Below are 11884 nucleotides of genomic sequence, written 5' to 3' on the forward strand. Positions count from 1 at the left end.
AAAGAATGGACCCAAGCCCGAGACTGAGTGCTTTTATTGCAAGGAAAGTGGTCACTGGAAGCGGAACTGCCCCAAATACTTAGCGGACAAGAAGGCCGGCAAAACAAAAGGTATATGTGATATACATGTAATTGATGTGTACCTTACCAGTACTCGTAGTAGCTCCTGGGTATTTGATACCGGTGCAGTTGCTCACATTTGTAACTCAAAGCAGGAGCTGCAGAATAAGCGGAGACTGGCGAAGGACGAGGTGACGATGCGCGTCGGGAATGGTTCCAAGGTCGATGTGATCGCCGTCGGCACGCTACCTCTACATTTACCTACGGGATTAGTTTTGAACCTCAATAATTGTTATTTAGTGCCAAGTTTGAGCATGAACATTGTATCAGGATCTCGTTTAATACGAGATGGCTACTCGTTTAAATCCGAGAATAATGGTTGTTCTATTTATATGAGAGATATGTTTTATGGTCATGCTCCGATGGTGAATGGTTTATTCTTAATGAATCTCGAGCGTAATGCTACACATATTCATAGTGTGAGTACCAAGAGATGTAAGATTGATAATGATAGTCCCACATACTTGTGGCACTGCCGCCTTGGTCACATAGGTGTCAAACGCGTGAAGAAGCTCCATGCTGATGGACTTTTAGAGTCTCTTGATTATGAATCATTTGACACGTGCGAACCATGCCTCATGGGTAAAATGACCAAGACTCCGTTCTCAGGAACAATGGAGCGAGCAACCAACTTATTGGAAATCATACGTACTGATGTGTGCGGTCCAATGAGTGTTGAGGCTCGCGGTGGCTATCGTTATGTTCTCACCCTCACTGATGACTTGAGTAGATATGGGTATGTCTACTTAATGAAACACAAGTCTGAGACCTTTGAAAAGTTCAAAGAATTTCAGAGTGAGGTTGAGAATCAACGTGATAGGAAAATCAAGTTCCTGCGATCAGATCGTGGAGGAGAATACTTGAGTCACGAGTTTGGCACACACTTAAGAAAATGTGGAATAGTTTCACAACTCACGCCGCCTGGAACACCTCAGCGTAATGGTGTGTCCGAACGTCTTAATCGCACTCTATTAGATATGGTGCGATCTATGATGTCTCTTGCCGATTTACCGTTATCTTTTTGGGGCTATGCTTTAGAGACTGCCGCATTCACTTTAAATAGGGCTCCGTCGAAATCCGTTGAGACGACACCATATGAATTATGGTTTGGGAAGAAACCTAAGCTGTCGTTTCTAAAAGTTTGGGGATGCGATGCTTATGTCAAGAAACTTCAACCTGAAAAGCTCGAACCCAAGTCGGAAAAATGCATCTTCATAGGATACCCTAAAGAAACTATTGGGTATACCTTCTACCTCAGGTCCGAAGGCAAGATCTTTGTTGACAAGAATGGATCCTTTCTAGAGAAAGAGTTTCTCTCGAAAGAAGTAAGTGGGAGGAAAGTAGAACTTGATGAAGTATTACCTCTTGAACCGGAAAAAGGCGCAACTCAAGAAAATGTTCCTGAGGTGCCTGCACCGACTAGAGAGGAAGTTAATGATGATGATCAAGATACTTCAGATCAAGCTCCTACTGAAATTCGAAGGTCCACAAGGACACGTTCCACACCAGAGTGGTACGGCAACCCTATCTTGGAAATCATGTGCGCGTCCCTGTCGGCGTAGCCCGGCGTCGGCGTGCATCCCCATGGTTGCGGCGATGACGAGAAGCCGGCGGAGAGCCGACGCTTTGCTAACTCCAGGCCGCGTACTGGGCGTGGCTGCCGGGTGGATTCATCATCCCCGCGCGAGCCGCCTCGGTCTCGGCTTGATCCGCCGCAGCCGCAGCCGCACACGCCGCGTTGTCCCGGGCCTTCTTGGCGATGGCCCTGTTCCGCCGCTAGGCGGTGATAGCCTCTCGTCGCTGAACTTCCGCCCTCCATTCGGCGTTTGACATGCCCGGTGGCTTGGACGGCAGCGCCCTCGGCTTCCTCTGCTTCGGCTGCGCGACGGCGATGGTCGCAGTCGTCGCGGCGAGGGGGATCACGTACTTCTTCGGCGGCATGGCGACCGCGGGGAGGCGAGCGGGAGGGAGATTGGCAGGAGGAAAGGAGAGAATGAGAGGGAAGTGGGGGCGAGGGCGGGAAGAGGCTCTCGACTCGCCGACAGAGCGGTGCCACGCCCCTTTTCGCTTGTGCCGGCACCCCCAGGCGCCCCCCAGCGCGCCGGGTTCGACTTGGGTCCGCCGGCGCCAGTTTCGGCCCAAGCCGGCAAAAAACAGGCAACTAGGGACACGATTGGGCCGATTTTTGGACGCCGGTGCGGCAAAAACTCCTGGGGAGAGCCTGTTGGGGGCACGACTGGAGATGCTCTAAGATTGGACGGTTCCAAGATCGTTGACACATCCGGCAAGGACAAGGTTCATGCGGTCGAGGATTGCAGCGACGCCTTCTTCATCGTGGTATCTTAGTCTCAGGAAGCTACAGATGCCGGAAGGTGGAGCGCGAGGGCCTACCAGGAGAGGCTCAGCGAGATGGAGGCATTGGGACAAAAAGTGTTTGACCTGGCGTTGCAGGCTCTCTGGCCTGGTCCTGTACAACCTTCTTCTGGCGACGCCACTGCTCACGCCGCCGTGACAGAATCGGAGGAAGGAACGATAATCGAAATGGAAGAAGGAATCGACATAGCCCGATTGGCAGCCAACTGCCATCACCGGCACCGAAACACGACAAGACGCAGGACAACAGTGTCGAGCAAGAACGGAACGACACAATTTGTGATGGGGTTTGGGTCGAGGGAGTTGTTGGAAATATGCCCTGGAGGCAATAATAAATTGATTATTATTATATTTCCTTGTTCATGATAATCGTTTATTATCCATGCTAGAATTGTATTGATAGGAAACTCAGATACATGTGTGGATACATAGACAACACCATGTCCCTAGTAAGCCTCTAGTTGACTAGCTCGTTGATCAATAGATGGTTACGGTTTCCTGACCATGGACATTGGATGTCGTTGCTAACGGGATCACATCATTAGGAGAATGATGTGATGGACAAGACCCAATCCTAAGCATAGCACTAGATCGTGTAGTTCGTATGCTAAAGCTTTTCTAATGTCAAGTATCATTTCCTTAGACCATGAGATTGTGCAACTCCCGGATACCGTAGGAGTGCTTTGGGTGTGCCAAACGTCACAGCGTAACTGGGTGGCTATAAAGGTACACTACGGGTATCTCCGAAAGTGTCTGTTTTTGGCACGAATCGAGACTGGGATTTGTCACTCCGTGTGACGGAGAGGTATCTCTGGGCCCACTCGGTAGGACTGTTGGGGAACGTAGTAATTTCAAAAATTTCCTACGCACAAGCAAGATCATGGTGATGCATAGCAACGAGAGGGGAGAGTGTTGTCTACGTACCCTCGTAGACCGTTCGCGGAAGCGTTATATCAACGCGGTTGATGTAGTCGTACGTCTTCACGTCCGACCGATCCAAGTACCGAAAGCACGGCACCTCCGAGTTCTGCACACGTTCGGCTCGGTGACGTCCTCGCCTTCTCGATCCAGCAAGAGGGGCGAAGTAGTAGATGAGTTCCGGCAGCACGACGGCGTGGTGACGGTGTTGGTGAAGAACAATCTTCGCAGGGCTTCGCCTAAGCACTACGAAAACTATGACGGAGGATAAACTAGAGGAGATGGGGTTGCCAGCACACGGCTTGGTGTTTCTTGATGTGTCTTTTGTGCTAGCCCTGCCCCTCTATTTATAGTTGAGCCTTGGGGTCGAAACTTGGAGTAAAAGCCTCCACAAAGTAGGTTTCACCCGAAAGGCAAGAGTCCTTCTCGGACTCCAGGGCTAGGCGCCAGGGTTCCCGGCGTCTGGACCCAGACGCCAGGGACCCTGGCGTCTGGCCCCTAGACTCCGCAAAACTTCCTTTTGCGCTTTCCAAAAACCTTGTGGGCTTTCCCCTTTGGCCCAAATAAAGTGTTCTCGTACCCAAACATTTCGGGAAACATCCGGAACCCCTTCCGGTGATTTCCGGAACCCTTCCGGTGACCAAACACTACTATCACATATATCAAACTTTATCTCCGGACCATTCCGGAGTTCCTCGTCATGTCCGTGATCTCATCCCAGACTCCAAACAACATTCGGTCACCAACATACATAACTCACATAGTACTATATCGTCAACGAACGTTAAGCGTGCGGACCCTACGGGTTCGAGAACTATGTAGACATGACCGAGACACCTCTCTGGTCAATAACAATAGCGAGACCTGGATGCCCATATTGGCTCCTACATATTCTACGAAGATCTTTATCGGTCAGACCGCATAACAACATACGTTGTTCCCTTTGTCATCGGTATGTTACTTGCCCGAGATTCGATCGTCGGTATCCAATACCTAGTTCAATCTCGTTACCGGCAAGTCTCTTTACTCATTCCGTAATACATCATCTCACAACTAACATATTAGTTGTAATGCTTGCAAGGCTTATGTGATGTGCATTACCGAGAGGGCCCAGAGATACCTCTCCGACAATCGGAGTGACAAATCCTAATCTCGAAATATGCCAACCCAACATATACCTTTGGAGACACCTGTAGAGCTCCTTTATAATCACCCAGTTACGTTGTGACATTTGGTAGCACACAAAGTGTTCCTCCGGCAAACGGGAGTTGCATAATCTCATAGTCATAGGAACATGTATAAGTCATGAAGAAAGCAATAGCAACATACTAAACGATCGAGTGCTAAGCTAACGGAATGGGTCAAGTCAATCATATCATTCTCCTAATGATGTGATCCCATTAATCAAATAACAACTCTTTGTCTATGGTTAGGAAACATAACCATCTTTGATTAACGAGCTAGTCAAGTAAAGAGGCATACTAGTGACACTCTGTTTGTCTATGTATTCACACATGTATTATGTTTCTGGTTAATACAATTCTAGCATGAATAATAAACATTTATCATGAAATAAGGAAATAAATAATAACTTTATTATTGCCTCTAGGGCATATTTCCTTCAGTCTCCCACTTGCACTAGAGTCAATAATCTAGTTCACATCGCCATGTGATCTAACATCAATAGTTCACATCTTTATGTGATTGGTTCACATTTCCATGTGACTAACACCCAAAGGGTTTACTAGATTCAATAATCTAGTTCACATCGCTATGTGATTTACACCCAAAGAGTGATCATGTTTTGCTTGCGAGAGAAATTTAGTCAACGGGCCTGCCAAATTCAGATCCGTATGTATTTTGCAAAATTCTATGTCTACAATGCTCTGCACGGAGCTACTCTAGCTAATTGCTCCCACTTTCAAAATGTATCCAGATTGAGACTTAGAATCATCTGGATCAGTGTCAAAAACTTGCATCGACGTAACCCTTTACGACGAACCTTTTTGTCACGTCCATAATCGAGAAACATATCCTTATTTCACAAAGGATAATTCTGACCGCTGTCCAATGATCTACTCCTAGATCACTATTGTACTCCCTTGCCAAATCAGTGCAGGGTATACAATAGATCTGGTACACAGCATGACATACTTTATAGAACCTATGGCCAAGGCATAGGGAATGACTTTCATTCTCTTTCTATCTTCTGCCGTGGTCGGGCTTTGAGTCTTACTCAACTTCACACCTTGTAATACAAGCAAGAACTCTTTCTTTGACTGCTCCATTTTGAACTACTTCGAAATCTTGTCAAGGTATGTACTCATTGAAAAAACTTATCAAGCGTTTTGATCTATCTTTATAGATCTTGAAGCTCAATATGTAAGAAGCTTCACCGAAGTCTTTCTTTGAAAAAACTCCTTTCAAACACTCCTTTATGCTTTACAGAATAATTCTACATTATTTCCGATCAACAATATGTCATTCACATATACTTATCAGAAATGCTATAGTGCTCCCACTCACTTTCTTGTAAATACAGGCTTCACCGCAAGTCTGTATAAAACTATATGCTTTGATCAACTCATCAAAGCGTATATTCCAACTCCGAGATGCTTGTACCAGTCCATAGATGGATTGCTGGAGCTTGCATATTTTGTTTAAACCTTTAGGATCGATAAAACCTTCTAGTTGCATCGTATACAACTCTTCTTTAATAAATCCATTAAGGAATGCAGTTTTGTTTATCCATTTGCCAGATTTCATAAAATGTGGCAATTGCTAACATGATTCGAACAGACTTAAGCATAGATACGAGTGAGAAACTCTCATCGTAGTCAACACCTTGAACTTGTCAAAAACCTTTTGCGACAATTCTAGCTTTGTAGATAGTAACACTACTATCAGCGTCCGTCTTCCTCTTGAAGATCCATTTATTTTCTATGGCTTGCCGATCATCGGGCAAACCCATCAAAGTCCATACTTTGTTCTCATACATGGATCATATCTCAGATTTCATGGCCTCAAACCATTTTGCGGAATCTGGGCTCATCATTGCTTCCTCATAGTTCGCAAGTTCGTCATGGTCTAGTAACATGACTTCCAGAACAGGATTACCGTACCACTCTGGTGCGGATCTCACTCTGGTTTACCTACGAGATTCAGTAGTAACTTGATCTGAAGTTACATGATCATCATCATTAGCTTCCTCACTAATTGATGTAGTAGTCACAAGAACAGATTTCTGTGATGAACTATTTTCCAATAAGGGTGAAGGTACAATTACCTTATCAAGTTTTCTACTTTCCTCCCACTCACTTCTTTCGAGAGAAACTCCTTCTCCAGAAAGTTTCCGAATTTAGCAACAAAAGTCTTGCCTTTGGATCTGTGATAGAAGGTGTATCCAATAGTTTCCTTTGGATATCCTATGAAGACACATTTCTCCGATTTGGGTTCGAGCTTATCAGGTTGAAGCTTTTTCACATAAGCATCGCAACCCAAAACTTTCAGAAACGACAATTTTGGTTTCTTGCCAAACCACAGTTCATAAGGCGTCGTCTCAACGGATTTTGATGGTGCCCTTTTAACGTGAATGCAGCTGTCTTTAATGCATAACCCCAAAACGATAGTGGTAGATCGGTAAGAGACATCATAGATCGCACCATATCTAATAAGGTACGGTTATGACGTTCGGACACACCATTACATTGTGGTGTTCCAGGTGGCATGAGTAGTGAAACTATTTCACATTGTTTTTAACTGAAGGCCAAACTCGTAACTCAAATACTCTTCTCTACGATCAGATCGTAGAAACTTTATTTTCTTGTTACGATGATTTTTCACTTCACTCTGAAATTCTTTGAACTTTTCAAATGTTTCAGACTTATGTTTCATCAAGTAGATATACTCATATCTGCTCAAATCATCTGTGAAGATCAGAAAATAATGATACCTGTCGCGAGCCTCAATATTCATCGGACCACATACATCAGTATGTATGATTTCCAACAAGTCTGTTGCTCGCTCCATTGTTCCAAAGAACAGAGTCTTAGTCATCTTGCCCATGAGGCATGGTTCGCAAGCATCAACTGATTCATAATCAAGTGATTCCAAAAGCCCATCAGCATGGAGTTTCTTCATGCGCTTTACACCAATATGACCTAAACGGCAATGCTACAAATAAGTTGCACTATCATTAGTAACTTTGCATCTTTTGGTTTCAATATTATGATTATGTGTATCATTACGATCGAGATCCAACAAACTATTTTCATTGGGTGTGTAACCATATAAGGTTTTATTCATGTAAACAGAACAACAATTTATTCTCTTACTTAAATGAATAACCGTATTACAATAAACATGATCAAATCATATTCATGCTCAACGCAAACACCAAATAACACTTATTTAGGTTCAACACTAATCCCAAAATTATAGGGAGTGTGCGATGATGATCATATCAATCTTGGAACCACTTCCAACACACATCGTCACTTCACCCTTAACTAGTCTCTGTTTATTCTGCAACTCCCGTTTCGAGTTACTAATCTTAGCAACTGAACTAGTATCAAATACTGAGGGTTTGCTATAAACACTAGTAAAGTACACATCAATAACATGTATATCAAATATACTTATGTTCACTTTGCCATCCTTCTTATCCGCCAATCACTTGGGGTAGTTCCGCTTCCAGTGACCAGTCCCTTTGCAGTAGAAGCACTTAGTCTCAGGCTTAGGACCAGACTTGGGCTTCTTCACTTGAGTAGCAACTTGCTTGCTGTTCTTCTTGAAGTTCCCCTTCTTCCCTCTGCCCTTTTCTTGAAACTAGTGATCTTGTCAACCATCAACACTTGATGTTTTTCTTGATTTCTACCTTTGTTGATTTCAGCATCACGAAGAGCTTGGGAGTTGTTTCCGTTATCCCTTGCATATTATAGTTCATCACGATTCTACTAACTTGGTGATGGTGACTAGAGAATTCTGTCAATCACTATCTTATCTGGAAGATTAACTCCCACTTGATTCAAGCGATTGTAGTACCCAGACAATCTGAGCACATGCTCACTAGTTGAGCGATTCTCCTCCATCTTTTAGCTATAGAACTTGTTGGAGACTTCATATCTCTCAACTCGGGTATTTGCTTGAAATATTAAATTCAACTCCTGGAACATCTCATATGGTCCATGACGTTCAAAACATCTTTGAAGCCCCGATTCTAAGCCGTTAAGCATGGTGCACTAAACTATCAAGTAGTCATCATATTGAGCTAGCCAAACGTTCATAACGTCTGCATCTGCTCCTGCAATAGGTCTGTCACCTAGCGGTGCATCAAGGACATAATTCTTCTATGCAGCAATGAGGATAAACCTTAGATCACGGATCCAATCCGCATCATTGCTACTAACATCTTTCAACACAATTTTTCTCTAGGAACATATCAAAATAAACATATGAAAGCAACAACGCGAGCTATTGATCTACAACATAGATATGCTAATATTACCAGGACTAAGTTCATGATAAATTAAAGTTCAATTTAATCATATTACTTAAGGACTCCCACTTAGATAGACATCCCTCTAATCCTCTAAGTGATCACGTGATCCATATCAACTAAACCATGTCCGATCATCACGTGAGATGGAATAGTTTCAATGGTGAACATCACTATGTTGATCATATCTACTATATGATTCACTCTCGACCTTTCGGTCTCCGTGTTCCGAGGCCATATCTGTATATGCTTGGATCGTCAAGTATAACCTGAGTATTCCGCGTGTGCAACTGTTTTGCACCCGTTGTATTTGAACGTAGAACCTATCACACCCGATCATCACGTGGTGTCTCAGCACGAAGAACTTTCGCGACGGTGCATACTCAGGGAGAACACTTCTTGATAATTTTAGTGAGAGATCATCTTATAATGCTACCGTCAATCAAAGCAAGATAAGATGCATAAAAGATAAACATCACATGCAATCAATATAAGTGATATGATATGGCCATCATCATCTTGTGCCTGTGATCTCCATCTCCGAAGCACCGTCATGATCACCATCGTCACCGGCGCGACACCTTGATCTCCATCGTAGCATCGTTGTCGTCTCGCCAATTTTATGCTTCCACGACTATCGCTACCTCTTAGTGATAAAGTAAAGCATTACAGCGCGATTGCATTGCATACAATAAAGCGACAACCATATGGCTATTGCCAGTTGTCGATAACTCGGTTACAAAATTGTTGGGGAACGTTGCAGAAAACAAAGAATTTCCTACGGTTTCACCAAGATCCATCTAGGAGTTCATCTAGCAACGAGTGATTGGATTGCATCTGCATACCTTTGTAGATCACGCGCGGAAGCGTTCAAAGAACGGGGATGAGGAAGGCGTACTCGACGTGATCCAAATAACCGGAGATCCTAGCGCCGAACGGACAGCACCTCCGCGTTCAACACACGTACGGTTAGCGTAACGTCTCCTTCTTCTTGATCTAGCAAGGGGGAAGGAGAGGTTGAGGAAGATGGCTCCAACAGCAGCACGACGACGTGGTGGTGATGGAGCTGCAGTACTCCGGCAAGGGCTTCGCCAAGCACTATGGAGGAGGAGGAGGTGTTGGAGAGGGAGAGGGAGGCACCAAAGGCAAGGGTGAGAAGTCCTCCACTATATATACGAGGGCCAAGGGGGGGCGCCGGCCCTAGGAGATCCAATCTCCTAGGGGGGTGCGGCCAAGGGGAGGAATCCCTCCTCCCCAAGGCACCTAGGAGGTGCCTTCCCCTCCTAGGACTCTTCCTTTAGGGTTTCCCCCACCCTAGGCGCATGGGACCTAGGGGGAAGTGGCGCCCCAGCCCACTTTGGGCTGGATCCCTTCCCACTTCAGCCCATGGGGCCCTCCGGGATAGGTGGCCCCACCCGGTGGACCCCCGGGACCCTTCCGGTGGTCCCGGTACAATACCGGTGACCCCGAAACTTGTCCCAATGCCCGAAATAGCACTTCCTATATATAATTCTTTACCTCCGGACCATTCCGGAACTCCTCGTGACGTCCGGGATCTCATCCGGGACTCCGAACAACATTCGGGTTACTGCATATACATATCCCTACAACCCTAGCGTCACCGAACCTTAAGTGTGTAGACCCTACGGGTTCGGGAGACATGTAGACATGACCGAGATCGCTCTCCGGCCAATAACCAACAGCGGGATCTGGATACCCATGTTGGCTCCCACATGCTCCTCGATGATCTCATCGGATGAACCACGATGTCGAGGATTCAAGCAACCCCGTATACAATTCCCTTTGTCGATCGGTATGTTACTTGCCCGAGATCTAATCGTCGGTATCCCAATACCTCGTTCAATCTCGTTACCGGCAAGTCACTTTACTCGTACCGTAATGCATGATCCCGTGACCAGACACTTGGTCACTCTGAGCTCATTATGATGATGCATTACCGAGTGGGCCCAGTGATACCTCTCCGTCATACGGAGTGACAAATCCCAGTCTTGATCCGTGTCAACCCAACAGACACTTTCGGAGATACCCGTAGTATACCTTTATAGTCACCCAGTTACGTTGTGACGTTTGGTATACCCAAAGCACTCCTACGGTATCCGGGAGTTACACGATCTCATGGTCTAAGGAAAGGATACTTGACATTGGAAAACTCTAGCAAACGAACTATACGATCTTGTGCTATGTTTAGGATTGGGTCTTGTCCATCACATCATTCTCCTAATGATGTGATCTTGTTATCAATGACATCCAATGTCCATAGTCAGGAAACCATGACTATCCGTTGATCAACGAGCTAGTCAACTAGAGGCTTACTAGGGACATGTTGGTGTCTATTATTCACACATGTATTACGATTTCTGGATAATACAATTATAGCATGAATAAAGACAATTATCATGAACAAGGAAATATAATAATAATGATTTTATTATTGCCTCTAGGGCATATTTCCAACACTCTCCCACTTGCACTAGAATCAATAATCTAGTTACATTGTGATGAATCGAACACCCATGGAATTCTGGTGTTGATCATGTTTTGCTCTAGGGAGAGGTTTAGTCAACGGATCTGCTACATTCAGGTCCGTATGTACTTTACAAATATCTATGTCTCCATCTTGAACATTTTCACGAATGGAGTTGAAGCGACGCTTGATGTGCCTTGTCTTCTTGTGAAACCTGGGCTCCTTGGCAAGTGCAATAGCTCCAGTGTTGTCACAGAAGAGCTTGATCAGCCCCGATGCATTGGGTATGACTCCTAGTTCGGTGATGAACTCCTTCACCCAAATTGCTTCATGCGCTGCCTCCGAGGCTGCCATGTATTCCGCTTCACATGTAGATCCTGCCACGACGCTCTGTTTGTAACTGCACCAGCTTACTGCCCCACCATTCAAAATATACACGTATCCGGTTTGTGACTTAGAGTCATCCAGATCTGTGTCGAAGCTAGCGTCGAC

This window comes from Triticum urartu, chromosome 5A (genome assembly GCF_056163025.1).
Source record: "Triticum urartu cultivar PI428250 chromosome 5A, HENAU_Tu73, whole genome shotgun sequence".
Taxonomy (NCBI): Eukaryota; Viridiplantae; Streptophyta; class Magnoliopsida; order Poales; family Poaceae; genus Triticum; species Triticum urartu.